The sequence below is a fragment of the Rutidosis leptorrhynchoides genome, chromosome 6 (assembly GCF_046630445.1).
Source record: "Rutidosis leptorrhynchoides isolate AG116_Rl617_1_P2 chromosome 6, CSIRO_AGI_Rlap_v1, whole genome shotgun sequence".
Classification (NCBI taxonomy): domain Eukaryota; kingdom Viridiplantae; phylum Streptophyta; class Magnoliopsida; order Asterales; family Asteraceae; genus Rutidosis; species Rutidosis leptorrhynchoides.
In genome coordinates, this window is record NC_092338.1 from 16,196,283 (window position 1) to 16,218,571 (window position 22,289).

Genomic DNA, 22,289 nt, shown 5'->3' on the forward strand with positions numbered 1-22,289 from the left:
CTATGCTATACTGAACATCCGTAGGACTTGGACCCAACCTAGCCTGGCCTCGGTTGACCTCGTGCGGACCTCACCTAGCCTAGCCTAGCCTCAGTGGAATCCCCAGCTTGCCTGGACTCACTGGTGCTCACAAAATAGTGCACAGAGATCACATACAACATCATGGCAAACTATCTAGTGCATATAGGCATACAACGCTAACTATGCATGGCACTCGTCTATCAACAGTGTAAACTAACAGTAGCATCGCTTGCTACTCTATACTATAACCAGAGATAGTCCCACTCACCGATACCCGCAAAACTCAGTAGTCTAATGTCACTGAGTCTTCTCCTCGTCTGTATCACCTGAGAACAATACTCACAAGTTAGTAAATCGTATCCCAATTACTAACAATACAACATTATATATAATATATATACAATTCTCATGATTTCGTAACATTATATATATATATATATATATATATATATATATATATATATATATATATACATACATACATTTATTTATATATATACACTCGTATATATATACATATATATACTCATAACATCATACCAAACGGGTCAATGGGCGATCACATATACACACACACACACACACACACACACACACACATATATATATATATATATATATATATATATACATACATTTATTTATATATATACACTCGTATATATATACATATGTATATACTCATAATGTCATACCAAACGGGTCAATGGGCGATCACACACACACACACACACACACACATATATATATATATATATATATATATATATATATATATATATACTCACTTATAGATACCTACTAAAAACATGTCCAAACGAGCGGGTCAAGGGAAAAACAGGTAATCAACATATATATTCACACATATACATACATATACACTTATATAATTATATAAATCATACAATCTCATATGTGCATACAATTATATTTAATCCTACACAATATCAACTTAATACTAATTAAAAGTTCCAATTTATGCAAACGGGTCAAGGGTTAAACGGGCGAACAAAACAACACATAAACCACGAAAATAGAGGCACAATAGGGCTGCAAAAACAACAGCAAATAGCAGCAACAGGGCTGCAAAAACAGCAGCTACAGCCTACAGCTGCGAAATTGCAGCAGAAACAGCGGCAAAACAGCAGCAGCAAAAGGCTACACAAAACCAGCAGAAAAATGGGTTTTTAACCCCCCATTTCATGTCTTGCGCAATTTTTTTTAACCAATTAACAAGTTCACAAGAAGCACATACAAGAATATAACAATTAGTAAGCATAAAACAAGATTAATATCATACACAAATCGAGTTTCATCATCAAATTACGAATTTACACATTTTTACATTTTTGTCAAGATCCCTAAAAAGTACATGAATTAATCACTAAATCAAGAGATACAACTTGATTATAATCTTCTAATAGTACACGAAATTAGTTTGTAAAGTTAAATTAATCCAAGAACACACAAGATTAAGCACTAATTTCCACTTTTCACATTTTAAACAAGAACCCTAATTTTATCAAGAATCAAACACTAAATTAAAGAACAAACCTGATTATGAGATGTTAGAGATGCGAGAATTCAGTTTGTAAAGCTTGATTTAATGCATAAGCAACAAGGTTTGATCTAGGGTTCTTAGTGTGTGAAGAGTTAGGAAGAAACTAGAAAAAGTGGGGTAAAAAAACGTGTCTGATGAGAAATGGGGGAAAAGGGCTGGTCATTTACCTTAAATGGGTGTTAAAATCCATACATCATAACACAAGGGTATTTATCTGTTTTCAGATATTTTTTCGTACCCGATTCGGCAACTAAACGAAGTTAGAAATAAATAATAAGGCCTGTTCCAGGACCCTGGTCACAAACCGAACCCAATGAACCAATAATATTATAATAACAATCATAAAATAATTATTATATAATTATCCACTTAACGTCACTTAAGGGTAAAATGGTTCAATCCACCTAGGCCATTTCTCGGGATGTTACAAATCTACCCCCTTAAAGGGATTCCGTCCTCGGAATCCGGTCAATCTCAGTCAACAAGGTTCCGGGTACCTATCTGATGTGTAATTTCATACTCTAAATTATTAGCTAAATACCTATTGATTATCACACAATACAGGCAACTATAACCAGTTCGTGTAGTAATTAAACAAGTATTTGACCAATTCGTTCCTCTGAGAGCAGGCAATTGAAAACTTGAACTATTAATTATTCTAAGATTTAAAAAGGGATTTTTGTTGTAAAACTAGTGAACACGAAAATAATTAAACTTAATTCAAGAAAAGACAAAGGTATCCACTTAGATTTAATTCCCTAGGCAAGGATTGCTCGTTTAGAACTGTTAATTAAACAATTATGATGTTGTGACACTGTATTTATCTGTCGATTCCTACAGTTTAAGTCTAGCCACCTAAGTATAACTGTCGTTAACTTAGGGTTACTAACCAATTCACAATGCTATTACTCAAGATTATAGTCTAACTTAGGTTGGTTTGGTGTCCCTTACAACCTCACAATTATTGCAACTAGTTTCAAGCTCAACCACTATACGATTAATTTTATTATCGGTGTCCCTCATAAAATCTCACGTATTCCTAAATTATTCACGTTCAATAATCTAGTAAAAGCTATTAATCAATTTAACTGTCGTTAGTTAATCAATAACTTCCGTGATCTAACAATCAATAAGCTTTAATAACGATGGATCTTAGTTAGACATAAAGTTGTGCAATTAAAATTAATTGTTTTTAACCAAAAGATCGCAATCTGTTACCAAGGTTCATGCATCTAAGTGGATACTAAGGATTTAGCTACTCATGACAAAGCAAATAACAAATAAATAAGAAGAACAATTAAACATAATCATTAAATTGAATAAAGAACAAATTAATAAAAGTAATAAAAGTTAATTTAAAGATTAAACTAACCAAACTTGATGTACTAAGTTAAACCCTTGCAAAATAATGTAGAAAAGCTATAAAATTCGTAATAGTAGCTGCTGTGAAAGAAAATTCGTAAATAAAACTGCATCCCCCTAAATTGGGGTAAAAATCGAGTATTTATAGAAGCAGGGAAAACAGTTGAAACTGGCACCCATCGCGTATCGTGATGAGCCCATCGCGTATCGCGATGCACTAGGACGCGGTAAAGTTGCTTGAAACGCGACAAAATGCTCAGTTTGACCCCTTTTTCCATATCGCGTTCTGATGCACTTCATCACGTATCACGACGACCAAAACGCGATAAACCTCATCCTGAAGCGATGGAAACTGATTTTTTTTCACCCGAGGCACGTTTATCTTCAACTCTAACTTCGTTTTGGCTATATCTTCAATAAAATCAACAATAATGAGCCAACGAACCATATCTTGACATTTTCTTCATTTTAAACTCAAATAACTCAATATCTTATTCGAAGTCTTCAAAATACCAACAAATGGAACAAGATAACGCCCAAAATATATGTATGAAAATGGCGTTATCAAAATCCCCCACACTTGAACCTTGCTTGTCCTCAAGCAAGTCAATCTCGAAACAATATTGTACGTATAATCTTCAACAAAATTTCGCAAGATTCAAACCTTCAAGTCAATCATCCACAAGATCTCGTACTCTTCATCTTTTCACGATTAAGCTTATTCTCTCACAAAACAATTTCTGACATTCCTGTCACTTGTAAAAACAACATACAAACCATCAAACGCACCCCCTTCTTTCCCCCATTCTCATTCAAACACATTTCAAAAACAATATCCTAAGTGGCCATTATCGCAAACAAATTTTCATAAAATATTTTTTTCTAGGTCATGAATTGAGATGTAAAGACAATTGGGTTAAGAACTCAAACCTCACAAATTTCCACAACTTTTAATTCTCACTACAAACCTTTCATTCTCAAAGCCTAAATTCTTTTCACTTAGCTTCCCTAAAAAAAAAATCACATTACTAGTCTTTCAATATCCTTCTTTTCTTTGCATCAATCAACCCTTAAGACTTAACTTTCCAACCTCAATAACTAATCACCAATAAACATTCAAATTCCTACACATCGTGTCAAAAGAAACACACATTTTCGGGTAGTTTCTACAACTGTGTTTATTTAATGAGATAGGTATAACTTGGATAACAATTGGTGTAAAATGATTACAAATGGTAAAAACAATCTTACGTTATAAGGTTTAGTATTTGTAACATGACTCTTATTCGCATCTAGATAGCCTACTAACAATATTTAAGGCACTATTGCAAATACCAATACTTCACAATTTAATCAGAGATCCAGTTATAAATAGATTCATACATGTGCTTATGTAGGGATATCCGTTTTAACTTTTAAACTCTCTTGATTCCATCTCATGCTGATAATTTCTAAATATGCAAGCTATCCACATACTGGTCACATCTCCCTTATCCAACGTACCCCGCAAAGGTAACTCTTCCCAAGGTCTAGCCCTACTAGGTATTTCCCACATCATGAGCCAAAGGTGATCACTGCTGCATAAGTATGAGACGAGTACTTACAACTAAAACTACCTAAAGATGATCACCTTCCCTTGAGATAGTAACGTCCTTAACCCGTGTAGCGAACCTTCAACCAACCGATCCCAAACCGGAAAAAGGTCTTAGGTGGTTAGGTGATCTAGCACCCCAAAGGATCTATCGGCTCGAGTCTTAGAAACTACTACTTAAGCTCGGATCTCATAAGCATTTTTTTTTTCACCAAACATCCTCTTTGAATGGCCTTCCTCGTCTTCAATTTGTGACTTGTAGAACCCGCAATGTATGATGTAGCGGATGGATAATGATGTGATCGATGATGATTGATATTGCTATAAATATACATATACTTCGTCGCAATATCAATCCAAAATGTTATGATTTTTATGTGTATTCGAGTAGTTTTCGGTTTGTAATTGGTAAAAATGTCCAAAGCGTCGAATGAAATGTTATTATGGATTTTCAATGATATAAAGATCAAAATGAAGATAAAATGAAGACTTATAATGAGCAACAAAAGACTACAACATCACGCCTCAAGACTACAAGTCAAAATGATCGAAATCACGAAATCAGCGCGCCTGCACGAGAAAAATCATAACTAAATCATACGGACTCGAAAAAAGGCGAATCAGGAGTCCAGACGTCCGTAACTCAAAAATCTACAACTGCCCAGAATTGTACTTACACGAATCGTGTACAACTACACGAATCGTGTAATGTTTGGCCGAAATTCAGATTCCACTTGCAAATGGGGCGGCTAGCTTTTTATTTTTAAAACAATTCTTTAAGAAAATGGAGATACAGCATGAAACCAACTATATCACCTACTACTTCTATTACAGTTTAAATACGGAGTACGCACAGAGAAAAGAAAAGAACATATTTTTCATACAATTACTATACACACATATTATCATTCTGTAATTTTTTAGTTCAAGGTTAAAAATAATTGTAACATTAAGGGGGTATTGTTCGTGATTAAGGGTATTATTGTACGCGTGAAAGGGGTGTTATTATTGTAATTTTTCTACCATTTGAAGTTAATGCAAGTGAAGATATTTTAGTAAGTTTACTCTGTTAAAATTAGCGTTGTTATTATGTTTGCATATCTATATTTTTATGTCTACCCTAGTGTAATGAATAGCTAAATTTCCCTAGTGTTTGCTTAAATGTAGAGCCCCTAGTGAAATGGATTGTTACCATTAGTAAAAGTTAAAATGTAACTTTAGTATTTTTAATATTGAGCCTAGTTAAAAGAACCATTTTTATGTAATTAGATATTTAACCCTTGCCACTTAATTTATTAAATTTAAATAACGAAAGTTATATTTATTTACATAAATTAAGCTTCAACATTAAAAAATGATCTAGACGAATTTATGGATAAGTTATTAACACCAATTTAGAAATAAACTTCGGTGGTTTGGGTGATATCAATAAATTATATGAAGGTGAAATTATAAAAAGGGAAACCGTTATAATTTGGGTATTGGCGAAGGTCAAAACTAGGCTAGGTCTCAATTTAAATACTTAGGGAATAGTAGCTTTCTAAAAAGAATCCAATGAAAATTAGATTTTATTTAGTTAAGTTGTAACCTTATATTTATTCGAGAGAAAAATGTAAAGTTCAATACTAAAACATTTTAAATAGGGCGTAAACTTAAAACAATCCATGGACCTAGGGGTGACACAATTAAGTAAACACTCCCATTTATCTTATTTATATTTCTTATAAAATATTATTATTATTATTTACGATTTACCATTTTAAAATATTAGAAAAATACATAAAAACATTTATTTTTTTGTAACAGTAATCTGTCACATATTTTTACTCATACACGAATCGTGTATTATCACACGAATCGTGTAAGGTTCTGACGCGGCTACAGTACAGCTAGGGTTAAATTTAGGGTTTTAATTATTTAATTATATATATATTTAGGTTATTAGTTATTTTAATTAAGTTAATTAGTTTTACTTATTATAAAATACCTTAATAAATGTTTTAATCTTAAAATTAGTATTAATTATTATAAGTTTATAAATTATAACTAGTTTATAATTAGTTAATTAATTAATTTCCTTTTAATTTGTATTAGTTTTATTAAAAATGTCATTTAGTTAATTTAAATAAGTTTATATAATAATTACTTAAAACAAAAATCTAAATATATAGTTCTATTAAAAATTACTATTTTACTAATTACCATTTAGTAACATAATTAATGCATAATAATTAGTATAATTTCATTTAGTATCATTTTAAGATAATTCTTGTCATATTGTACTTTTATTTTATTTAGTAAATTAGTTAAGTTATTTTCTTTTACTGTTACTATAAATTGCCTAATCCAAAACCCTCTTTAATTAAGTTTGACATCAAAGACTATTAAAAAACCATTAAACACTCCATCTCCCTGTGGAACGAATCGGATTTACCAACAAACTAAACTACACGGATAGGACTAGTTGCCTATATATATGTGTGAAATCAACCTAAAATCTATAAAATACCACATATACAATAAATCAATTCGTGTAACAAAACAACTCAAATCCGTTCATAAATAAAGGTCTCGATCGCACACATCAACTTTTTGGCGCCGCTGCCGGGGAGTTGGCAGTTAAATAAATAGATAATTTTTCTGATTCGTAGTAGTAGTTGGATTTGTACGTGGACCGGGTTGTTGGATCACCAATTTTATTGGTCAATAGAAGGATCCTGCCCCTCTGCTGCATCTTTTGGCTATTCAAAACGTGGGCAAAATCAGAAGGAAAATCTGTTGTTTAAGGGTTTTTATCATTGTTTTTATGTTATTCGATCCTCTCGAGGAAATTCATTTCCAAGAAAGTTCAAAGTTTTTGAATAAATCCTTTAGTTCTTTGTACAATTTCCCAAATTGTATGATCCGTTCAATCTTAAACTCATTAAACTTAATCCGGAACCTCAAAGAATTAATAAAGGACAAAAACAACAAAAAGAAATAGGAAGTACTAGTAATTTTAAAACACCGAAAAATACTAAAAAAAAAAAAAAAGAGAAACAAATAGGTAACCCTAGCTAAACCTTCAGTGTTGTGATTTCATAAAAGAAATTAATGTATGAACTTACGTTCCTCCAACGCTAAATTAACTCCTTCACATCCTGAACCCGAAAGGAAATTCCACGAACGCTTAAGAGCTCAAGAAGAAGAATCTCTTGCTAAAAATTTAGAGTCACTTTTCTTAGAATCCGACTCTGAACCAATAATTCAACCAATCATAGAGCCGATTATTAAAGAAGAAGAAGAAATGGCTGATACAAATCAAACGATGGAAGCATTAATGAAGGCCACAAGAAAAGGTCAAGGCCACGCAATCATCCAACCCACGATGACTGATGGCTTTGAAATAAAAGGTCAATTTTTACACATGGTAACTAATACATGCCAATTCGGTGGAGCTCCAAACGAGGATGCTAACGAGCATCTTCGTAAGTTTGTAAGCATTTGCAAACTATTCAAAATTAAGGATGTCACCGATGATGTCGCATGTTTAAAAATCTTTCCATGGTCATTAAAAGATGAAGCTAGAGATTGGCTAGACTCATTACCTGAAGGCTATATTGAAGACTGGAATGATATGATGGACAAATTTTTGTCAGAATTCTTTCCTGCTTCAAAAGCAGCAAAATTACAAAGTGATATAAATCACTTTAAACAAAAGCCTAATGAAACTCTTTATGAAGCTTGGACTCGATTCAATAAAATGCTTCGAATATGTCCTCAACACGGGTTGAGTACATTCCAAAAAGTCTGTGTATTTTATAAAGGAGTCAATGTTGCAACTCGAAAAGATATAGATGTTGCAGCCGGAGGTTCGATCATGAAGAAAACACCTGAAGACGCTCACACAATCATTGCTGATTTAGCTTCCCATTCTCATAATTGGCATCAAGAAATAGAATTTTCTAGATCATCAAATGTTGCTAGTATTGAAAGCAATGATGAAATTGCTTCTTTAAAAGTTCAAATAGCAAATCAAGCAAGGCAAATCGAGAAAGTAACCAAGGAAATGCATTCTATTAGAGTAGGATGTGAACTATGCCAAGGTCCCCATCTTACTAGAGATTGTGATCAAAGTACAATGGAAGAGCAAGCAAATTTCTTAGGATACTTACGAAAAGGTGAAATGAACTTTAGCGATTTTCCAGCTATAGAAGCAAACAATCGAAAGTATCCTCCTATAAACAGCTATCAAGTAAGTGGACCTTCAGGATCAAATAATAATAACTATCAAAATAACAATAACTATCAAGGAGGAAATCCAGGTTACCAAAACAACCAGAATTTCCCAAATCAAAATCAAAGAAATCCGCCACCAGGTTATAATAACCGAAATCAACCTCAACGAAATTATCAAAATAATTTCCAACATAATCAACCACAACCTCTAGCACTTATGCAACCACAACCATTAGCAATTATGCAACCTCAACCCGAGAGGAAATCTGGTTTAGAAGATCTCTTAAGAGATTTTATGGTTAAGCATGAGCAAAATGCAGAGCTCCAAACTCAGCAAATTCGAAATCAACAAGCCACGATTCAGATTTTAGAAAGAGATGTTGGAAGGATCTCACAGTTACTAGCAGAGAGACCACCAATTGCAAGTAACCCTCCGTTTATACTAAAGAAGAATGATCCTCAAGCCCCAGCATATTCACAAGTGAATGCTATTTATAGTTTCTGTGAGGATGAAGCAAGTTTCAAGACACCGGAGCATAGTCCTATTTTTACTCTTGGGTGTAAAGATGATGATGAAGATTGTGATGAGTTTATATTTTCTGATTTATCCAATATGGCGGATTACACTCCTTATCAAGAGATGGATGATACCCGAGTTGAAAGTGTGAAAAGTATAACATGTGAAGATGAAGAGATCCGAGTTGGTGACATAACTCTCGAGTATGGTGATTATTTGATGAGGTTGATGTCGGGAAATCATGCGGAAGTGCAGAAAATTGAAACCACCGAGCCTTCCAAATTTAGGGTTGATAATGATTTGAAGATGATCAAAGAAGAAGCGGAAGATACGGTGAAGCAAGCACCTAAAGTGGAAGACTATAAAGAACCCATTCCATACCCACAAGCACTTGCATCCGAAAAACCAAAGGAGAATCATTGTAAGCCTTTAAATACGGATAATATTTGTGTAAATGTACCTTTGGTTGATGTTATTGCAGGTATGCCAAACTATGGGAAATTCTTGAATGATTTGAAGGCAAAAGAAGGAGTGTGTGAGCAGGCATCATCCGCGTTCCTTGAAGCAGAATGTGCTGCTATTATGAAGAAGAATGAGTTGCCACCTAAGTTAGGTGATCCCGGACCGTTCATAGTACCTTGTAAGCTTAATGATTCTAAAATTCTTAGATCATTAGCTGACTCAGGTGCAAGTATAAATCTCATGCCTTATTCCATTTACTCGCATTTGAACTTAGGTGAACTTAAACCGACCAATTCAGGCATTAGATTCATTGATCAGTCGGTTAATAAACCTGTAGGGATTGTTGAAAACTTAGTAGTAAAAACAGGTGAACTTGAGTTTCTAGCTGACTTTGTAGTTGTAGACATGAAAGAAGATAAGTTTGTACCTATTATTTTAGGTAGACCATTCTTAGCAACTGCAAGTGCTTTAACAGATTGGAAAACAGGAAAACTAGTTTTGAAGGAAAGAGGCAAGAGTGCAACCTATCAAACTGAGTTTAGTATGAACCCTCCACCCACACCGATAGTTTCAGTGAATATTGTTGACAATGTCAAACCCATTAGTCAACAAGCTAAGTGTGGGGAGGGTGATGAGGAGAAACTAGATAGTAAACCGCCCAATGATAGTGTTGTTGAGAAAACCATGAAAAAGTTATATGGTAGGGTTAGAAATGCTATGTCGAAAAAAGATGAACCTTTGAGAGAGAGATTGGTGTCAAACTTATCAAAATTTGAGAAAGATAAGTTAAAAAATTTAGTTAAAGAGTCAAGATTTTCGGACTCTTGGTTATTGTCAAAAATTAATGGTGAGAATGGTTGCGGTAATAGTTCTATTGGAGTAAAGAAGGGTGATGTTTATCACCCCGACGTTAGTTAAAATTGGGGTGGAGTCGCGTGAACGACTCGCTAATAAACTTCACAAATTGTAAATAGTCCCATTCGTGTGTCTCGTTTTTTTTTTATATTGTGTTTTAAATTCCTTTTTATTTTTTTTATTTTTCATATACTTGTTTTAAAATTTAAAAACGTTAATCTTTTTAACACAAAACTAGAGTGTTTTTATTTTATTTTATTTTAAATTAGTTTTCGAAAAATATTAAAACTTTAACTTTTAATGAATTGAATTTTTTAAATTGAATTTAAAAATTTATAAACGGATTAAGATCAGGTATAACAACCGAATTTCCGTTACAAATATAAATTTATAAAAGATATTTTAAATTTAATTGATTATAAGTTATAAAAAAAAAATATATATAAAAAGAAAAAAAAAATTAGTTTGTAATAACATAATTTTTTGGTGTGTATTGAAACTTATTATGTTTTTATTTTTTATATATTAGCAAGAAAATATAGTGTGGGGTAATATTGTTTTGTATGATTGAAGTACAACCCCATATTTTGTGTGTTTTTAACATGGTTTTGACAGGTACAGACGAAAATGCAATTAGACGATACGAAACACCAATATGCATTGTGATACAAAAGATGGATATAATCATAGGAAAAGCAATTTGAAAATCCAAATCGGTTAACAAAAGGAAGTTCCAAATACTTTACACTTTTTGTCCTCTCAAATATATACATTATTATCTGATTTTTATGTAATGAGGGCATTACATAATCTTAAGTGTGGGGTGGGAATATATAAATTCTCGAGAACTTATAATTTGGTGATTTTTATCAAGATTTATAAAAATTTTAAACAAATGTATCTAATCAATTTTTAAGGTAACTACGAGCAATTAAAGATCAGGTGTAAAAACCGAAATTGTCGTCTCAATACATTAAAAACGCATAAGTTATTTGTTTAAAACCTATAAAAGGAAACCAAGTATAACAAGAATTTATAAAACCTTATGTTGAGAACCATATATCACATGTTTCTATGAAGTTATTGCAGATATCATTGCTACAGAATGTATAAACCTGAATATTCCATTATCACGAGTAATAGAGGATGAATCGGATCCATCCCGTAAGGAAGTAAAGTCTTCCAAATTGACACACTTGCTAATTTATGTTAGAAGATGTAGTCCAGAACAGCTGTAGGTTGACGAAAAATCTTGAAAAGTCATCCCTAAAATCGGCTGGAAATCCACCTAACCTCAGCATCAAACAGGGTTTTTGGTGGTCAGACTTATCCTAACCATGAGATGGATCTGTCTCGAACAATGGGGGGGCACATTGCAAATTAGCTTTTAAGACTAATGAATCTAATCCCCAGATGGATGATCTCTGTAAAGATCAACTGCATCTATGTTTGACCGCGGTCAACATACATATGCCATAACAAATTGAGGTGTGCAAACTCATGGTTCACCGATGATATTTGGACACGATATAATTTTGTTCTAAAACTTATGCTATTTTATGAATTATATTTGTGTAAAACTATTTTTGGACATTTGGCTTCAAGTTCCATGATACTACAATCATGGGGGCGAATACCTTGCTAATCGCCGACTGAGACTACGGTTTTCAGTTACCCTCAACCGGAATTTGAGGTTAAAACCGGAAAACGTGTCTAGTGTAAAAACTAGCATGACATTTTATAAAAATCATAAAACGTTTTCACAAGGTCCAATTTTCCCTAAGGATCCAAATTTTTAAACCCTAATCACGAGTTTCATGTTTGTTTCTGTTGTCAGAATTTCGTTTCGTGTGCGTGTGATCCAATAAATACTGTGTTGTGTAATATATTTCATATAGTGTGTGTTTCATTTCGTGTAGTGTGTGTTGTGTGATCTAAATGTTCGATAAGAAAGATATATAATGTTCTAACTCTGTTAAAAGATGTAATTGCTTGAGGACAAGCAACGTTCAAGTGTAGGGTAATTTGATATTGCTATAAATATACATATACTTCGTCGCAATATCAATCCAAAATGTTATGATTTTTATGTGTATTCGAGTAGTTTTCGGTTTGTAATTGGTAAAAATGTCCAAAGCGTCGAATGAAATGTTATTATGGATTTTCAATGATATAAAGATCAAAATGAAGATAAAATGAAGACTTATAATGAGCAACAAAAGACTACAACATCACGCCTCAAGACTACAAGTCAAAATGATCGAAATCACGAAATCAGCGCGCCTGCACGAGAAAAATCATAACTAAATCATACGGACTCGAAAAAAGGCGAATCAGGAGTCCAGACGTCCGTAACTCAAAAATCTACAACTGCCCAGAATTGTACTTACACGAATCGTGTACAACTACACGAATCGTGTAATGTTTGGCCGAAATTCAGATTCCACTTGCAAATGGGGCGGCTAGCTTTTTATTTTTAAAACAATTCTTTAAGAAAATGGAGATACAACATGAAACCAACTATATCACCTACTACTTCTATTACAGTTTAAATACGGAGTACGCACAGAGAAAAGAAAAGAACATATTTTTCATACAATTACTATACACACATATTATCATTCTGTAATTTTTTAGTTCAAGGTTAAAAATAATTGTAACATTAAGGGGGTATTGTTCGTGATTAAGGGTATTATTGTACGCGTGAAAGGGGTGTTATTATTGTAATTTTTCTACCATTTGAAGTTAATGCAAGTGAAGATATTTTAGTAAGTTTACTCTGTTAAAATTAGCGTTGTTATTATGTTTACATATCTATATTTTTATGTCTACCCTAGTGTAATGAATAGCTAAATTTCCCTAGTGTTTGCTTAAATGTAGAGCCCCTAGTGAAATGGATTGTTACCATTAGTAAAAGTTAAAATGTAACTTTAGTATTTTTAATATTGAGCCTAGTTAAAAGAACCATTTTTATGTAATTAGATATTTAACCCTTGCCACTTAATTTATTAAATTTAAATAACGAAAGTTATATTTATTTACATAAATTAAGCTTCAACATTAAAAAATGATCTAGACGAATTTATGGATAAGTTATTAACACCAATTTAGAAATAAACTTCGGTGGTTTGGGTGATATCAATAAATTATATGAAGGTGAAATTATAAAAAGGGAAACCGTTATAATTTGGGTATTGGCGAAGGTCAAAACTAGGCTAGGTCTCAATTTAAATACTTAGGGAATAGTAGCTTTCTAAAAAGAATCCAATGAAAATTAGATTTTATTTAGTTAAGTTGTAACCTTATATTTATTCGAGAGAAAAATGTAAAGTTCAATACTAAAACATTTTAAATAGGGCGTAAACTTAAAACAATCCATGGACCTAGGGGTGACACAATTAAGTAAACACTCCCATTTATCTTATTTATATTTCTTATAAAATATTATTATTATTATTTACGATTTACCATTTTAAAATATTAGAAAAATACATAAAAACATTTATTTTTTTGTAACAGTAATCTGTCACATATTTTTACTCATACACGAATCGTGTATTATCACACGAATCGTGTAAGGTTCTGACGCGGCTACAGTACAGCTAGGGTTAAATTTAGGGTTTTAATTATTTAATTATATATATATTTAGGTTATTAGTTATTTTAATTAAGTTAATTAGTTTTACTTATTATAAAATACCTTAATAAATGTTTTAATCTTAAAATTAGTATTAATTATTATAAGTTTATAAATTATAACTAGTTTATAATTAGTTAATTAATTAATTTCCTTTTAATTTGTATTAGTTTTATTAAAAATGTCATTTAGTTAATTTAAATAAGTTTATATAATAATTACTTAAAACAAAAATCTAAATATATAGTTCTATTAAAAATTACTATTTTACTAATTACCATTTAGTAACATAATTAATGCATAATAATTAGTATAATTTCATTTAGTATCATTTTAAGATAATTCTTGTCATATTGTACTTTTATTTTATTTAGTAAATTAGTTAAGTTATTTTCTTTTACTGTTACTATAAATTGCCTAATCCAAAACCCTCTTTAATTAAGTTTGACATCAAAGACTATTAAAAAACCATTAAACACTCCATCTCCCTGTGGAACGAATCGGATTTACCAACAAACTAAACTACACGGATAGGACTAGTTGCCTATATATATGTGTGAAATCAACCTAAAATCTATAAAATACCACATATACAATAAATCAATTCGTGTAACAAAACAACTCAAATCCGTTCATAAATAAAGGTCTCGATCGCACACATCAACTTTTTGGCGCCGCTGCCGGGGAGTTGGCAGTTAAATAAATAGATAATTTTTCTGATTCGTAGTAGTAGTTGGATTTGTACGTGGACCGGGTTGTTGGATCACCAATTTTATTGGTCAATAGAAGGATCCTGCCCCTCTGCTGCATCTTTTGGCTATTCAAAACGTGGGCAAAATCAGAAGGAAAATCTGTTGTTTAAGGGTTTTTATCATTGTTTTTATGTTATTCGATCCTCTCGAGGAAATTCATTTCCAAGAAAGTTCAAAGTTTTTGAATAAATCCTTTAGTTCTTTGTACAATTTCCCAAATTGTATGATCCGTTCAATCTTAAACTCATTAAACTTAATCCGGAACCTCAAAGAATTAATAAAGGACAAAAACAACAAAAAGAAATAGGAAGTACTAGTAATTTTAAAACACCGAAAAATACTAAAAAAAAAAAAAAAGAGAAACAAATAGGTAACCCTAGCTAAACCTTCAGTGTTGTGATTTCATAAAAGAAATTAATGTATGAACTTACGTTCCTCCAACGCTAAATTAACTCCTTCACATCCTGAACCCGAAAGGAAATTCCACGAACGCTTAAGAGCTCAAGAAGAAGAATCTCTTGCTAAAAATTTAGAGTCACTTTTCTTAGAATCCGACTCTGAACCAATAATTCAACCAATCATAGAGCCGATTATTAAAGAAGAAGAAGAAATGGCTGATACAAATCAAACGATGGAAGCATTAATGAAGGCCACAAGAAAAGGTCAAGGCCACGCAATCATCCAACCCACGATGACTGATGGCTTTGAAATAAAAGGTCAATTTTTACACATGGTAACTAATACATGCCAATTCGGTGGAGCTCCAAACGAGGATGCTAACGAGCATCTTCGTAAGTTTGTAAGCATTTGCAAACTATTCAAAATTAAGGATGTCACCGATGATGTCGCATGTTTAAAAATCTTTCCATGGTCATTAAAAGATGAAGCTAGAGATTGGCTAGACTCATTACCTGAAGGCTATATTGAAGACTGGAATGATATGATGGACAAATTTTTGTCAGAATTCTTTCCTGCTTCAAAAGCAGCAAAATTACAAAGTGATATAAATCACTTTAAACAAAAGCCTAATGAAACTCTTTATGAAGCTTGGACTCGATTCAATAAAATGCTTCGAATATGTCCTCAACACGGGTTGAGTACATTCCAAAAAGTCTGTGTATTTTATAAAGGAGTCAATGTTGCAACTCGAAAAGATATAGATGTTGCAGCCGGAGGTTCGATCATGAAGAAAACACCTGAAGACGCTCACACAATCATTGCTGATTTAGCTTCCCATTCTCATAATTGGCATCAAGAAATAGAATTTTCTAGATCATCAAATGTTGCTAGTATTGAAAGCAATGATGAAATTGCTTCTTTAAAAGTTCAAATAGCAAATCAAGCAAGGCAAATCGAGAAAGTAACCAAGGAAATGCATTCTATTAGAGTAGGATGTGAACTATGCCAAGGTCCCCATCTTACTAGAGATTGTGATCAAAGTACAATGGAAGAGCAAGCAAATTTCTTAGGATACTTACGAAAAGGTGAAATGAACTTTAGCGATTTTCCAGCTATAGAAGCAAACAATCGAAAGTATCCTCCTATAAACAGCTATCAAGTAAGTGGACCTTCAGGATCAAATAATAATAACTATCAAAATAACAATAACTATCAAGGAGGAAATCCAGGTTACCAAAACAACCAGAATTTCCCAAATCAAAATCAAAGAAATCCGCCACCAGGTTATAATAACCGAAATCAACCTCAACGAAATTATCAAAATAATTTCCAACATAATCAACCACAACCTCTAGCACTTATGCAACCACAACCATTAGCAATTATGCAACCTCAACCCGAGAGGAAATCTGGTTTAGAAGATCTCTTAAGAGATTTTATGGTTAAGCATGAGCAAAATGCAGAGCTCCAAACTCAGCAAATTCGAAATCAACAAGCCACGATTCAGATTTTAGAAAGAGATGTTGGAAGGATCTCACAGTTACTAGCAGAGAGACCACCAATTGCAAGTAACCCTCCGTTTATACTAAAGAAGAATGATCCTCAAGCCCCAGCATATTCACAAGTGAATGCTATTTATAGTTTCTGTGAGGATGAAGCAAGTTTCAAGACACCGGAGCATAGTCCTATTTTTACTCTTGGGTGTAAAGATGATGATGAAGATTGTGATGAGTTTATATTTTCTGATTTATCCAATATGGCGGATTACACTCCTTATCAAGAGATGGATGATACCCGAGTTGAAAGTGTGAAAAGTATAACATGTGAAGATGAAGAGATCCGAGTTGGTGACATAACTCTCGAGTATGGTGATTATTTGATGAGGTTGATGTCGGGAAATCATGCGGAAGTGCAGAAAATTGAAACCACCGAGCCTTCCAAATTTAGGGTTGATAATGATTTGAAGATGATCAAAGAAGAAGCGGAAGATACGGTGAAGCAAGCACCTAAAGTGGAAGACTATAAAGAACCCATTCCATACCCACAAGCACTTGCATCCGAAAAACCAAAGGAGAATCATTGTAAGCCTTTAAATACGGATAATATTTGTGTAAATGTACCTTTGGTTGATGTTATTGCAGGTATGCCAAACTATGGGAAATTCTTGAATGATTTGAAGGCAAAAGAAGGAGTGTGTGAGCAGGCATCATCCGCGTTCCTTGAAGCAGAATGTGCTGCTATTATGAAGAAGAATGAGTTGCCACCTAAGTTAGGTGATCCCGGACCGTTCATAGTACCTTGTAAGCTTAATGATTCTAAAATTCTTAGATCATTAGCTGACTCAGGTGCAAGTATAAATCTCATGCCTTATTCCATTTACTCGCATTTGAACTTAGGTGAACTTAAACCGACCAATTCAGGCATTAGATTCATTGATCAGTCGGTTAATAAACCTGTAGGGATTGTTGAAAACTTAGTAGTAAAAACAGGTGAACTTGAGTTTCTAGCTGACTTTGTAGTTGTAGACATGAAAGAAGATAAGTTTGTACCTATTATTTTAGGTAGACCATTCTTAGCAACTGCAAGTGCTTTAACAGATTGGAAAACAGGAAAACTAGTTTTGAAGGAAAGAGGCAAGAGTGCAACCTATCAAACTGAGTTTAGTATGAACCCTCCACCCACACCGATAGTTTCAGTGAATATTGTTGACAATGTCAAACCCATTAGTCAACAAGCTAAGTGTGGGGAGGGTGATGAGGAGAAACTAGATAGTAAACCGCCCAATGATAGTGTTGTTGAGAAAACCATGAAAAAGTTATATGGTAGGGTTAGAAATGCTATGTCGAAAAAAGATGAACCTTTGAGAGAGAGATTGGTGTCAAACTTATCAAAATTTGAGAAAGATAAGTTAAAAAATTTAGTTAAAGAGTCAAGATTTTCGGACTCTTGGTTATTGTCAAAAATTAATGGTGAGAATGGTTGCGGTAATAGTTCTATTGGAGTAAAGAAGGGTGATGTTTATCACCCCGACGTTAGTTAAAATTGGGGTGGAGTCGCGTGAACGACTCGCTAATAAACTTCACAAATTGTAAATAGTCCCATTCGTGTGTCTCGTTTTTTTTTTATATTGTGTTTTAAATTCCTTTTTATTTTTTTTATTTTTCATATACTTGTTTTAAAATTTAAAAACGTTAATCTTTTTAACACAAAACTAGAGTGTTTTTATTTTATTTTATTTTAAATTAGTTTTCGAAAAATATTAAAACTTTAACTTTTAATGAATTGAATTTTTTAAATTGAATTTAAAAATTTATAAACGGATTAAGATCAGGTATAACAACCGAATTTCCGTTACAAATATAAATTTATAAAAGATATTTTAAATTTAATTGATTATAAGTTATAAAAAAATATATATATAAAAAGAAAAAAAAAATTAGTTTGTAATAACATAATTTTTTGGTGTGTATTGAAACTTATTATGTTTTTATTTTTTATATATTAGCAAGAAAATATAGTGTGGGGTAATATTGTTTTGTATGATTGAAGTACAACCCCATATTTTGTGTGTTTTTAACATGGTTTTGACAGGTACAGACGAAAATGCAATTAGACGATACGAAACACCAATATGCATTGTGATACAAAAGATGGATATAATCATAGGAAAAGCAATTTGAAAATCCAAATCGGTTAACAAAAGGAAGTTCCAAATACTTTACACTTTTTGTCCTCTCAAATATATACATTATTATCTGATTTTTATGTAATGAGGGCATTACATAATCTTAAGTGTGGGGTGGGAATATATAAATTCTCGAGAACTTATAATTTGGTGATTTTTATCAAGATTTATAAAAATTTTAAACAAATGTATCTAATCAATTTTTAAGGTAACTACGAGCAATTAAAGATCAGGTGTAAAAACCGAAATTGTCGTCTCAATACATTAAAAACGCATAAGTTATTTGTTTAAAACCTATAAAAGGAAACCAAGTATAACAAGAATTTATAAAACCTTATGTTGAGAACCATATATCACATGTTTCTATGAAGTTATTGCAGATATCATTGCTACAGAATGTATAAACCTGAATATTCCATTATCACGAGTAATAGAGGATGAATCGGATCCATCCCGTAAGGAAGTAAAGTCTTCCAAATTGACACACTTGCTAATTTATGTTAGAAGATGTAGTCCAGAACAGCTGTAGGTTGACGAAAAATCTTGAAAAGTCATCCCTAAAATCGGCTGGAAATCCACCTAACCTCAGCATCAAACAGGGTTTTTGGTGGTCAGACTTATCCTAACCATGAGATGGATCTGTCTCGAACAATGGGGGGGCACATTGCAAATTAGCTTTTAAGACTAATGAATCTAATCCCCAGATGGATGATCTCTGTAAAGATCAACTGCATCTATGTTTGACCGCGGTCAACATACATATGCCATAACAAATTGAGGTGTGCAAACTCATGGTTCACCGATGATATTTGGACACGATATAATTTTGTTCTAAAACTTATGCTATTTTATGAATTATATTTGTGTAAAACTATTTTTGGACATTTGGCTTCAAGTTCCATGATACTACAATCATGGGGGCGAATACCTTGCTAATCGCCGACTGAGACTACGGTTTTCAGTTACCCTCAACCGGAATTTGAGGTTAAAACCGGAAAACGTGTCTAGTGTAAAAACTAGCATGACATTTTATAAAAATCATAAAACGTTTTCACAAGGTCCAATTTTCCCTAAGGATCCAAATTTTTAAACCCTAATCACGAGTTTCATGTTTGTTTCTGTTGTCAGAATTTCGTTTCGTGTGCGTGTGATCCAATAAATACTGTGTTGTGTAATATATTTCATATAGTGTGTGTTTCATTTCGTGTAGTGTGTGTTGTGTGATCTAAATGTTCGATAAGAAAGATATATAATGTTCTAACTCTGTTAAAAGATGTAATTGCTTGAGGACAAGCAACGTTCAAGTGTAGGGTAATTTGATATTGCTATAAATATACATATACTTCGTCACAATATCAATCCAAAATGTTATGATTTTTATGTGTATTCGAGTAGTTTTCGGTTTGTAATTGGTAAAAATGTCCAAAGCGTCGAATGAAATGTTATTATGGATTTTCAATGATATAAAGATCAAAATGAAGATAAAATGAAGACTTATAATGAGCAACAAAAGACTACAACATCACGCCTCAAGACTACAAGTCAAAATGATCGAAATCACGAAATCAGCGCGCCTGCACGAGAAAAATCATAACTAAATCATACGGACTCGAAAAAAGGCGAATCAGGAGTCCAGACGTCCGTAACTCAAAAATCTACAACTGCCCAGAATTGTACTTACACGAATCGTGTACAACTACACGAATCGTGTAATGTTTGGCCGAAATTCAGATTCCACTTGCAAATGGGGCGGCTAGCTTTTTATTTTTAAAACAATTCTTTAAGAAAATGGAGATACAACATGAAACCAACTATATCACCTACTACTTCTATTACAGTTTAAATACGGAGTACGCACAGAGAAAAGAAAAGAACATATTTTTCATACAATTACTATACACACATATTATCATTCTGTAATTTTTTAGTTCAAGGTTAAAAATAATTGTAACATTAAGGGGGTATTGTTCGTGATTAAGGGTATTATTGTACGCGTGAAAGGGGTGTTATTATTGTAATTTTTCTACCATTTGAAGTTAATGCAAGTGAAGATATTTTAGTAAGTTTACTCTGTTAAAATTAGCGTTGTTATTATGTTTGCATATCTATATTTTTATGTCTACCCTAGTGTAATGAATAGCTAAATTTCCCTAGTGTTTGCTTAAATGTAGAGCCCCTAGTGAAATGGATTGTTACCATTAGTAAAAGTTAAAATGTAACTTTAGTATTTTTAATATTGAGCCTAGTTAAAAGAACCATTTTTATGTAATTAGATATTTAACCCTTGCCACTTAATTTATTAAATTTAAATAACGAAAGTTATATTTATTTACATAAATTAAGCTTCAACATTAAAAAATGATCTAGACGAATTTATGGATAAGTTATTAACACCAATTTAGAAATAAACTTCGGTGGTTTGGGTGATATCAATAAATTATATGAAGGTGAAATTATAAAAAGGGAAACCGTTATAATTTGGGTATTGGCGAAGGTCAAAACTAGGCTAGGTCTCAATTTAAATACTTAGGGAATAGTAGCTTTCTAAAAAGAATCCAATGAAAATTAGATTTTATTTAGTTAAGTTGTAACCTTATATTTATTCGAGAGAAAAATGTAAAGTTCAATACTAAAACATTTTAAATAGGGCGTAAACTTAAAACAATCCATGGACCTAGGGGTGACACAATTAAGTAAACACTCCCATTTATCTTATTTATATTTCTTATAAAATATTATTATTATTATTTACGATTTACCATTTTAAAATATTAGAAAAATACATAAAAACATTTATTTTTTTGTAACAGTAATCTGTCACATATTTTTACTCATACACGAATCGTGTATTATCACACGAATCGTGTAAGGTTCTGACGCGGCTACAGTACAGCTAGGGTTAAATTTAGGGTTTTAATTATTTAATTATATATATATTTAGGTTATTAGTTATTTTAATTAAGTTAATTAGTTTTACTTATTATAAAATACCTTAATAAATGTTTTAATCTTAAAATTAGTATTAATTATTATAAGTTTATAAATTATAACTAGTTTATAATTAGTTAATTAATTAATTTCCTTTTAATTTGTATTAGTTTTATTAAAAATGTCATTTAGTTAATTTAAATAAGTTTATATAATAATTACTTAAAACAAAAATCTAAATATATAGTTCTATTAAAAATTACTATTTTACTAATTACCATTTAGTAACATAATTAATGCA